This window comes from Corvus brachyrhynchos, unplaced genomic scaffold (assembly GCF_000691975.1).
Source record: "Corvus brachyrhynchos isolate BGI_N302 unplaced genomic scaffold, ASM69197v1 scaffold6, whole genome shotgun sequence".
Taxonomy (NCBI): domain Eukaryota; kingdom Metazoa; phylum Chordata; class Aves; order Passeriformes; family Corvidae; genus Corvus; species Corvus brachyrhynchos.
Window position 1 is genome coordinate 3,098,401 of NW_008238632.1, and position 11,991 is coordinate 3,110,391.

General features: G+C 39.4%; 1 long non-coding RNA gene across 1 annotated transcript in view; it reads right to left on the minus strand.

The window, feature by feature from the left end:
* Positions 1–10,882, minus strand: part of LOC108447394 — a 14,038-nt gene extending 3,156 nt beyond the window's left edge. The window contains exons 1-2 of the long non-coding RNA XR_001862938.1: positions 10,722–10,882; positions 584–767 (exon numbers count right to left, since the gene is read on the minus strand). This is a non-coding gene — a long non-coding RNA (uncharacterized LOC108447394). The remainder of the gene's footprint in view (positions 1–583; positions 768–10,721) is intronic.
* Between the last annotated feature and the right edge of the window lie 1,109 nt (positions 10,883–11,991).

Here is an 11,991-nt window from a genome sequence, read left to right on the forward strand (position 1 = left end):
CTACTTGCTGGATATTTTTTCTATATTTAGGCAATTGGTAAGAGTGGCTAGATCAGGTAAAGCAGCTGATCAGCCGGGCTTCACGTCTCTATTTACATCCCTGAAACCCTGGAGGACAGAAAAGTCTTTTAATTGGTGAGTCAACCTCAGTAGGAACATGCTTTTAGGAAATGAGGCCTAGACCGTTCCCTTCACACTGGGCACACTTGCTCTGGTTGCCATGGTAATCTGCTGGAGCATGCTAGGTCCAATGATGTGGAAAACAAGATGGCTTCCTCATTTGTTTAGCCTTAAGGAAAATTACAGATATTAACAAATCATTATAGGGCTAACAGACACTCTGAAGACCTGACCTAAATAAACAGCATCTTGTCAGATTGCTAATAGCTGCCCAAGTTTTACTTCTGTGACTCTACTGAAAGTACTTAGTTAATGAAGATTTTATTACCCTAAATATTTTTTTTTCTCTCCCTGCAAGTAAAATCCTGTACCTTGAATGTTAGGGTTGACCTCCTATTCAGTGAGGCACATTTAATTTGTCAATCATTTGGAAAGATATTTAAATGTTAAAAAAACAACTGACCCTTTTGTGAATATAAACCCAAAACAATGAGTTGTTCTTGTCACGTCACTGTCCCCTGGGAAGGATTTTTTGTATTTCACAGAAAGCTCTTCCCTGGTGCAGAGCAGCTGACATGCTCCTCATGGTGGTAGAGTGAGGTCTCAGACTCCTTGGCCTCCGCAGGGCTGTGGAGGGTGATGTGTCTCTGAGAGAGGAAACATTACATATAAAGTTGGTGCTTTGAGGATGGGGAAAGAGGAAAATTAAAAGCAGGCATGAGAAAAAGCATACTAACAAATGAACCCATCTGTTAAAAATATAGGAGGAAGTGACAGCCAAAATCTGTAACTGCAGATACAATGGTGGTAGGCTCATATGGGGGAACCGCAAGGTCAGTAGAAGAAAAGATTATGTCTTTCAAGTTTTCTCGGTTAAATGGTCTGTAATTTCAAAGCAGCGGATTTGTTGGTGCCGTCCACTTCCTCAGAGCCTGCTCCCTGGGGAATGAAAGACGAAGGTGAGGAATTTCACAAGTTGCTGAAAGGAACATTTAAAAAAAGACGTGTTTTGGTAAGCCTTCTGACATACCACATCTTTACTGGGGACTCCCAGTGTCCTCTGGAATCTGAACAATAGAAGAAAGCAATTAACAGAGAAAACACATGGGGCAAGTTTACTGCTTCCTTGATTGAATTGTGTCAGTGACAGATACACATAAGAAGGCACATGCTCCCCATCTAGCTCTGTGCCCTTTAGTACATAACTAGAGAAACTACTCCTTTGGCTCCTTTGCAGTTTTAAAATGCAATTGCTCTTGTTTCCAGTTTGGCCCAGGTATTTGGGAGATCCTGTGTGGAAATGCCTGCATTGTAATCAATGCAGGCAGATTTTCTAAACTGTAGAAAATATCAACACTGAGTGCTCCTTTTCATATCTAAAAGAGCTGTCCAAGGACTGCAAGACCTAATTAAATGAGATAACCTCCCCACAAAAAAAATTAACCACATTCCAATATCATCACGTTTATGCTGAGAATCTCAATTGCTCAGAGTCTTATTAATTATTTCAACAGCAATTCTTTCCAACTCTATGAGTTTCCTTGTTCTAAAATTCATCCTTGCAACTGAATGCATTTCTACTGTTTTTCAAGGCAACTTGCAATTTCAGCAGTCAGAGCATAAATGGACTTAGCAGAGTGAACAGGGAACATGGTGGATCTGGACACTTAATACAACCATCTGAATGTTGTTTTTATTCATTATGTTCTGGATTTTTTATTATATTAATATATTATAATACACTACAGCTTACACCAGGTATACTACCTGCATACATAATTGCACTTGCACTTTTCCTTTCATATTGTGCATCAGTTATGTAAATTTCAAAAAACAGCAGTGGGCACTGTGACAGATTTCTTAGTGTACCAAATTTACTTAGTTGAAATATCCTTTAATAGAAAAGATAAAATGTTGTATTTGATTTCATGCATCAGTTGTATCACTGCTTTTATCCCAGAGGTCTCTAATTTTTTTAAAAAAACCCTCATCTTTTATGTGTATCTTATCAGGTGTAGCTGTGATAACATTGCATTGTGATTCTCTCTGCTCTGACATTGCAGATGTAAAATTTATGATATGCTTTATGAAGCATCATGTTTATGTGTCTAATAATGGACAAGATTTACAAATTGAGTAGAATAAGAATTCTGGTTTGGTCATGGGTGGACTTAAACCAATTTGATATACTGAATTATCTAAACAAATGTTTGGGTTTAAACTGAAATGTGTCCAAATATTGGCTGTTCATATGGAAAGCTACTAATATCCTGAGACAAATTCAAAAGTATTTTATGAGAATTCTGCCATATTTTACCCCTTTTTCTTGGGAAGACACTGCCCTCATCTCCAGATGTTCCTATGGAGCATTTGTCTTGTGTCACTAAGCATGTTGAGAGGTAATGTGAATATGTATAAGGAAGGAATTACTCCCTGCACAGTTACAGTGAAAGCTTGGTTCTGCTTCAGTTATGCATTACAAAAATGTCTGGGTGCACTATTATTTTAATTTTAAATTATTTGTCTATCACGATAACATTGAGTTCCCAACATTTTAGTTCTTGGGAAAGCGAAATATCAACGGTATTTTCAGAGCTTCAACTGGCTAAGGGATGAAAATCTCTGAGTTCTTACAGGAAGGTTGGTTATGTATTTAAAAAAAAGAAAAAGAAAGAAGGAAAGATAATTTTAAAAAGAAATGAGAAAAGAATGAAGCTGAAGATAATGATATTAATAGAAGATAACGATTGAAAAAGGAATGTGATGATTTGAAAAATGTTTAGAAAATCATTCAACTATTGCTCATAAGGAGAGATTAAGTTGTTGGATGTGGCTTTGTGCTGCTTTACTTTGTAAATCTTTTCTCTGTAATGAATCACCTCTTTCATTCTGGTACAGAGGAAGAGTAACACATTTTCCTCCTCTAATTACTCTATGTGTTCATTCCTTAGTGCATTCCGGAACCCCCAGACCCTTGGGACTTTGAAGAACTGAGTACTGAGGAATGGGTTCTTGAAATTCTTGGATTATTGTAGCTAGGATGACTGTTTGGAAGGGACAAAGCCTAGATACAAGTGTCTGATCTATGGACCATTCACTTCAATTTGGACCAACAGCTTTGTCCTTTCCCTAGAGTCCCTATAGTCATTTCTAGATTTTTTTGTGTGTGTGATGGTAGACCCTATGAAAATATAGTATTATTTATGTATTATTTATATTGTGGAAAATATTTCGATATTCCTTTCGTTTTTGGTCATGCAGTGGGTCATGGGAATCAGAAGTTTATTTAAGATCAGTTAGCAAAAGGCAACAACAGCAACAAAGGATATGAAAAAAAGGGGAGAAAAAAGAGAGAAGGAAAAGCAAAAAGGGAAGAAAAATAAAGGAGAGGCAAAACTTTTTCTGTCTGAGCAACTGACGTTTTCCCTGCAATGAAGAAAGCAAGTGAAGGATGAAGTTCCCTTCATCCTTGGGGTGGAGGGTGGAGGAGGGAGTGGGAGGGAAGAAATTAGTATGGAACCACTACTCAGATCAGCCCAAAGCCTTTAACTGTGATCTGGTTGGGGATCCTTTCCCTGAGTTATGCTTGGGCAGAAACAAATGAGGTTTTCCACCCTAGGGGGCAGGTGGTAGCAGAGCTTTTCTCTTAACAATCTCCCATATCAGAGCCAGGCTCTTTTCAAATCGAAGTTAAATTCACCATGGCTTCTCTACTGGTCTTTCTTTTCCCATGGGTGTTGGGAAGTTATTATCTTTTGCCATGACCAGAAGTAGATACTACCTCTGCCTGTATTTAGGAAATTCAAATCTTATTATTTCAGGAAAAGTGATGCCTTTGGTTTTAGCTTTTATGTTTTTTAAATACTGTACTGCCAAGTGTGTAACTCTGAAGTTTCTTGTGACCTGTTAGCTACTGTTCTCTCATGCTGGTTAGACATAACAAACCTCTCTAGGTTCCCACATCAAGGACACCAGGCCCCAAAATGTCTGAAGAGGGGCAAACTTGGGGTAATTACATCATGAACTGAAGATATAATTGGCCAATTAACCCTGATATGCAAATGAATCAAACTTATAAAAGTGTGAAGAACTCATGACTTGGGGTCCATCTTGGGTGTAGCCTTTTAACTCCCCAGGGTGTACCTTGAAGGTCCTTCAAATAAATACCTACCTTTATTCCCTTATTGTTGTCTAGTCTCTGTTTTTAGGTGGCCATCTCAGTAGTCAGTAATAACTAGCTCCAATTTTAGTTCTTCTTATTATTGCCTCACCACTACTATAAGATATTCATACCTTTCTGAAATGAAAGGTATTATCTTGAATACTGCTGGTGTAGTCTCTGTCCCAGTATGATTTTATGTTATTATTTAAAACTTGAACATAAAAGATGGGCCATTTCTGAACAAGTCAGAAAAAAATTCCATTCTTTTGTTTCCCTTTTGCTGTTTTTGCATTTCATTAAGAAGGAGATTTGAAAGGTGTCATTTGACATAAAAAGTCTTCACTAAGAGGCAATGAACCTTAGACTGCTGGAGAAATAAATATTTCCTGTGCTATGTGTAATTCTGAACTTTAGAATATGATCCAGTCATTAAGAAATGCACTGCAGCTTAATAACTGTAACCTCACGGAGAGGGATAAAGTTGAAAGTAGTTGTGGAATTCTGATGATGGTAATCCCTTTCTCTTCAAGGAATAACTGTACAGGCTTCATTTTAAATTTGTGTCTATTTTAACTTTTAATTCATGTTCCTGAGATTTCTCTCAAGTCTTTGCTCTCAGTCTCTTAAGAAATTCTCCTCCCTTTCCATAATTTGCCTAATGTCATAGCTTGGAACAAAAGCAAACCACCATTCTTCTTTTTCCTCTTCATATCCTCTCCCACTCCACAATTTATATTCATTTGGTTGTCTGCCCACTATAATAGATGTATCACTTGCACTCACTGCTGAATGCCAACTGCATGTGGACATTAGCCACTCTTCTTCTGACCATGCCTGTTTGTTACAGATCTTTTGGTATTTACTCTTTCTGCCGCCAGTAATTGTGTTTTTAATTCTTTTGTTTTCTGTGTACACAAACACAGATTATTCAAAATTCCTTGCTTCTCTCTCCACAGACCAATCTTCATTAAATGTTTTCATTTTCACTGAGTATCACCTTCTCTATCTCACTGTCTTGTTTCTAATTATGGTATATATTAGTTGTGTTTTGATAGACGGTTGCCCAAAACACCAGAACGATGTTTAAATTACCATGGTCACACATCAGCTGCTTTTTCCCAAGAGTGCAATTCCTCCCCTTTGTAAAAGTATCCCCATATTTCTGCTCAGCTTCATGCAAAAGGCTAACACATGCCACATGGGTACTAACAATTGAATTCTATAAGGAATAATTTTTCTGAAGTCGAAAGTTTTATCAAAACTACAATAGTCTAAAGAGATTTTCTTTAGTGCAGGTATTAGGGGAGGACAACATCAATTCAGTCAGGAATTAAGATCAGGAAGACTTTAATTACGACATCAAGAGTGCAGAGATTGCCTTAGCTGTTGTTTGGGGGTTTTTTGTTGGCTTTTTTTTTTTTTTTTTTCTCTCTTCAGATTACTCTTGGAGACCAACGGGAAGTGTTTGCTAGCATTTTCAGAAAAAACAGCTGGGGTCTACTTCCAGACATTAAGCTGAGTATAATCTAAATCTGTAAATATTAATGTTAAATCAATCTATTAAGCTTGGTGTGCATCCCACCACCTTTGCACAGAACTTTACAAAAATGTTAGACTGGCTCAGTGCTTGCCAGCTCAATACTGGGTTGATGCTGCAAGAAGGGAGCAAAAAACTGATTGCCTGGAATCATGAAGGAAAATTCTCCTGGGTGGCCAGGGAACAGTTCTACACTTCTGTCAAGAAAAATCAGTGGCAATATCACTTGGAAATTGAAATTGTTCTCCTCAAAACCCTTCCTAGTAAAAGGAATCTCCTTTTCAGCAAGAAATTGCCCAAAGGGAATGACCAGTGTGGGTTGCTGATCTGGGAAAGTACAAAGCGGACTTTGGTCTTCATCCTACTCTCTCCAAATGCTTTTCCCTATCTATATTCTTCTACTTAAAGCAAATCAAAAAGTTGCCACAGCTTTGCCTATTGGTGTCAGCCACTTTCTTTGGTTTCCTTTTCTCTTGTGCACTCCCTTGGGTCACTTCTGTGCTCTGGTTTGTGAGATTCTGAGAGATGAACTGTGCTTCTAACACTGACACACAAACACAAACATGGACAGTTTGTGCCATCTAGAAAGCTTATAGTGCATTCAAGTCATGCAGTCCATTGAAGACTGCTTTTTTTTAGTAGTTGGTAGTCTTTTCCCAAAAAAGGATGAATAATTGTAAAATGCATTGCACTTCCTAGCTGTAGACTTTGCTTCTCTGGCTCCCTTTTGAGCAAATATTTGGAAACTCTGGTATGTGCCTATGTCTTTATTAGAACTGCAATTCTAAACTGTGTGTTGGAAGCAGTGATATAGTACAAATTTATTCAGAACCACATACTGAGGAGGTTGTGCAAACTAGTGAAATTTTGCACTGTAAGGACATGGTCTGTGCTTTGTCCATGTAGGAACTACAATTTTCTAAAAAAGCTATCAGCAAGAACTTGCAGGATTTGCGAACTGAGACCTGAGACATAGTGTTCTTGTGCAGTCTTAGAAGGAAAATAAGCCACGCACATTTTCAATCTGGCAAAAATTTGGCAATAATATTAGAACACTTGTCTCTATCAAAGCATTCAGAAGCATTTTTAAGTAAACAAATCCAGCTAGCAGCAGACTAATGTTGATCTAAAGTAAAAAGCAAAATCCAACAAAATCCCACAAAATATAGTTAGTTTCTGGGTATTGTTAAATAATTTATTCTACTATTGCTATCTAATAATGGGTGCCAAAAGCCATATTTACAATGCCTTAGGTTTGCATACTGTATCTAGGTGGATTTGAATTTTCAAAATATTTGGATTTGGTTTGTTTTATTGATGCTTCCTATATATACTCGTATTACATATGCATGTTTGTGGGCGTTATATATGCATATATATATATATATACATACATATACTCATGTATGTCCATGTATGCTATTGCAAGGGAAAATACTTAAGTAGGAGACTTACGGGTTTATCTCATCAACAGAGGACTAAATGGAAGAAGTTTTTCTTTTGTTTTTTTCTAGAATCCTAATGAGTCTGATATAATTTTGTAAATTCCAAAGCTGATCCAGACGTGCCAAAGCAGGGTTTGAGCTGATGAGAAGCTTCTCTTTAGCTTCACCCTGAGAGGTTTAGCAGTGGAGTTTCCAGAACTGCCAAAGCACTTGAGAAGCAAAAGTCTTATTGAACTCAATGGGATTTATCAATACCCTACTAAGATGAGTGATGTCTTACATCTGACTGTTTCACAGACAACCTCTTGGAAAAACTGGAAGACTGACTTAAAAAGTGATGCACTCCAGTAACTCTCCGTCCCACCAGGAATATACCCCAGTAGAGGAGCTTCCTGTCAGTGTCTGCCAAGGAGAACAGATAGGATCCAAAGGGCTGGTGTGAGAGGCGGCTGCTTTAGCTTTATATATGTAATTTGTTGTACCTGAGAGCCACTTCGGAGAAAAGGAAAGGCATGTTATGAGTTGGAAAATAGTTTGTTCTGGGAATAATGTCAGAAAGTGTGTATTAGACAGTTGTTCAATATTCCTAGGGAGAGTAAGGATACTAGAGTAAGGCAATGGCTTCTTCTGTAAGTATGTGACAGTTAGAGGTGAAAACACTATTAAAATGTCTCCTGCTAATTTTTGAAATATGAGAATCTGTTTAAGAGTCTTGCTTAGGCAAGAAGACCTATAGATCTCTTAGCGATAGATGTATTTTTATTTAGAGGAGAAAAAACCAGAAACTGCAGCACTTAACTGACACAGCTAGCAGGGAGCTGGTGGGAAAGAGGAAGACAGAAGAGTAGAAGTAGCTTGAACTGATCTTATTACGTGGGAAAACTTGAAAGTCTCAAAATGGGAAGGAAATGTTACCACAGGAAGGAGGAAGAAACTGGCTGGTGCAGCTTTGCAAAGCTGGCTGTGAGATGGTCATACTTCGTGGCTTAAGTAGTGCATATTATAGTCAGTTGTTTTACTTGGTTAGGAATTTTCTCTTCTTCCTTAATTAAAATATTGTTGTTACCATGGATTAAAATTTTCAGTTGTGGATAATTATCTCACTGAGCATCAGTGTTGTCACTTAAATTCCTGGGTGAGAGGCTAAGCTTGGGTTTCGCTGGGAACCCCAATTAATATGGGATCAGTCTCTTGCTGCCACGTCTAAGGAGAACAGCTACACAGGGTGGCCAGCCTTATCTTGCCTGGTGTTCCTGGGCATGGCAGACCTGAGGCAGGTCTACAGAGTGGGCTGAGGAGGCCACAGGAACATGGCAAAGCTGGCAGTGGGACAGCTACATGCACCTCAGGGTGGCAGAGAGGCAAAGACAGTCCCACTGGCCTTTGAAAATGAAGCCCTGGGAAAGTTTGTGGATTCTGTTACTTGCTCTCACTCTTGTGGAAAGTCTTCTCTCTCACCACTTGTGATGCTTCAACCTCAGAGACCTTCACCCCCTTATGTTTGCTAAGTAGTGGAGATATCTGGGAGAGCGGAGCCATGCTGTGATCTGTTCCAGATTTCTGCTCTACAGCTTGGCAACCAGAAGCAGATGGAAATGAGAGATGCAAAGTTTTGTATCCATAAAACCAATTTAAAATTTTTCTAGAAACATTGAGTTCCCTGCAAAGAAGGCATTAAAGTACTTGTGATAAGGTGAATGGACAGGACCCAGTGTGTCAGGAGTTAAAACTGCCTCAGTCAGCTGGAGGCTTACCAGTCACTAGCTATTAGGATTGTCATTTCCCCTCAGGAAATACCTGCTGGTGTATCAAGGGTAATTGCTAGCAGTCAGCTGTATCCCCAGAGGGTGGGTATATAAAATCATCAGGAAAAGACTGAACTGTTCCTAGTAGGAGGCAATAGCGACTGTGACCGTGCGCATGCGTGTGCGTGTGTGTGTGTGTGTGTGTGTGTGTGTATGTCTGTGTGTGTCTTGGTCGTTTATCTTAATGAAGAATCTTAATGCAATGTAGGCTTTTGCTTCAGTTTTAACCCTGGTTGTGACTCATCTTTAGATTTCTGCTGAAGCTTGAATTTTACAGACTTTTCTTATCTGAGGCCACCACTTCCAACACTGGCTGGTTTGTCACAAGTATTCTCCAAAACAGAGTAGATAATTACAGCTTCCTGAATGGCTTGGTGTCACTATGTGGTTTTATTTCTAAAATACTTGAAATGGAATTCCTAAATGACCTTCACTTTGTTATGCTCTTGCCAATCTTTCCTCTCACGACAGGAGTAAAACCCCCTTGCTTTCCTGGGTCTTAGTTAAACTATCTGTGAAGCAGGTAGATCAAGTAATGCCTAGTGGTTACCCTTTAAAGTTCATTCTAAAATTTACAGCGTTATAAGAGATGAAAATAAGCCAAAATTTTAGAAGCACTTGTGCAGTCAGTTTAAAGATTTGCTCACTCTCCTGCCTAGGCAGATGTCTCCCTGGAATATCGCATCCATCAGTGTTAGCCTGTCAATTAAACTACTCTTTGCCTCCATATTTTCTGCAGTAATAAATTTCCCAGAAGTGCAAAAAAGCCAGGCACTCAAAATAGGTCATCCTACCTGATTCTTATCTCTTCATTTGGACATATCCCCACATAGCCAGGCTTTTAGTCATGCTTCCTGGGCTTTTTCTCCTCTGCCCAAAAGAATCCTCCAGACAGCATGTTGTTCTTTGGCTGTAACTTCACATGGAGGCTCTCCCTGCCTTTCCGTCCCCTCTCACTCCCTCTTCCTGCCTGCCATCTGTTGCATGTGTGTTTGAGTAGGATCCACTGCCTCCTTGCCAATGGAGTGATCTTGTCAAACACTGAAGTGAGCTTCACTTGGTTGTGAAGCTAGGTGCCTCTGGGAAGGAGTCAACACTTGCACGGTCACTAAAATGGATAGTAAAACCTGTCATGATCAGGTTATGAACTAACCACAGACTAACACCGTTTCTGAGCTAGAATAAATGTCAAATATGTAACAGATTTAAGAGAGTTCATGAGCCATTTTCTAGTAAGTCACAGTTGGGGAAAAAGGAATAAATTGATGAACAAACTATTCACACTGCAGGTGCTTCACAAAAGCAGTTTCTCAGCGGAAACTGAGATAGGATTCAGGAGTAAACCTTATTATTTACTCTGGTCTTTTTTCTTGTATTCACTTCCTGAGATGAGGGAAAATATCTCCTTTCAGACTGCTGTGGTTGTCTTAGGAGAAGTGAAGTCTTCTGTGAACACCTTCAGATACCCAGTTTATAAAGCAATTTTAAACATTTGCATGTACATGGAAGTATGTCAGCTTCATTCTAATTTCCAGAACCCAGCAAACCATGAAGCTGAATTCTGAAAGTGTTCTTGATTATAAAGTTAAAACCAGAAAACCAGTAATAAACACGCCTCCCCCCACCCCCACAAACACTGGGGAAGGAATTACCTTAACATCCAAGCTGTTCAGATGATGCTAGTTTTCCCTTTGCTTAATACACTCTTCCTGGGACACTTGTAGGATGATTGGAAGAGGCTTGAGGAAGGCGCGTGATTTGATTGCCTAGTTAATTTCCAAAACACTGTGTAGAAGCTCTTAGTTCATTGCCTTGTTGCCCTTTGTAAGTGGACGGGACCTATTGATGGGAAGAGATGAATTCTCTCTGCAACAGTGCAAACCTTTGTGAAAATGGATCCCCTTATAAATGGCCCAATCCTCTCCCTGAAAAACAGATGCCAGAAGCAGTTGTGGGACATTATGTTTCAGTTCTAGAGACTTCCAGTTCTAAGAATAAAGTAAAGCAGTCATTATTTATCTAAACAAGGCCTTTATGCTATGGTTCAGTGGCTGCCGGACAGCCGTGTGATCTGTCTTGTGTAATGCCCTCACCCCCTCCTTTCCCCGATTGGGGAAGAGAAAAAAGGACTTGTACTAGCTCAGAACATAGTTACACATCTCACTGTCTATTGTGCTCGGTCGCTCTGTCTATTATGATTATGGTCCATTAGATAAACATGGTGTTGAGCAGCCTCTCAGCTGCTGATATGCACAGCAGTGCTGATAACGTGCTCTATGTTTAGAAGGGAATCAGTGCGTCACAGACTATGTGGGATATGTTTACACATACGTGGTGTGTGCTTTCTCCTCAACAACAGAGAGCTTCCATCACAAAGCCCTTCTCTCTGAGGAAACAGGCGGGTTTTGAAACCATAGTCTTTTATCATTTGTGATGGATTTTTTCATGCTGCTTCTCAAAATATCGCCTTGTATTTCTGCGTCTGAGGGTAAATGAAGTGAGATACAGATTCCTGATCTTTCCCTTCTCCTGTAGGAAGCTGCATTTTAAATACAGGAGGAAGGAGGCAGCTGGCTGAACATGTACTTTCTGAGTGTTACCGAGTTTCTGTGTATATGAGGCGGCTGACTTCTCTCAGGAACCAAGTGGTCAAACAAGTAACATTTTACAAAAGAATGACCATATTTTCTCAAAAGTGACTTAGGCACTTCAGAGCCAAGATCTCTTTATTTGATAATGGGGCTGGGGCTTATCTATTCAGGGAGGCAATACAGCTTTACTGTGTTTGGTGTTGACCTCCTGATATGTACACAGCCCAACACAAAAGCTCCCCTTGTACTTCTGAAAATGTCACCCAAAGCACACAGTGCTCTGGAAACCACGTTTTGTGGAGGGCTAGTCCAGGATCAGTGAGCACAAACT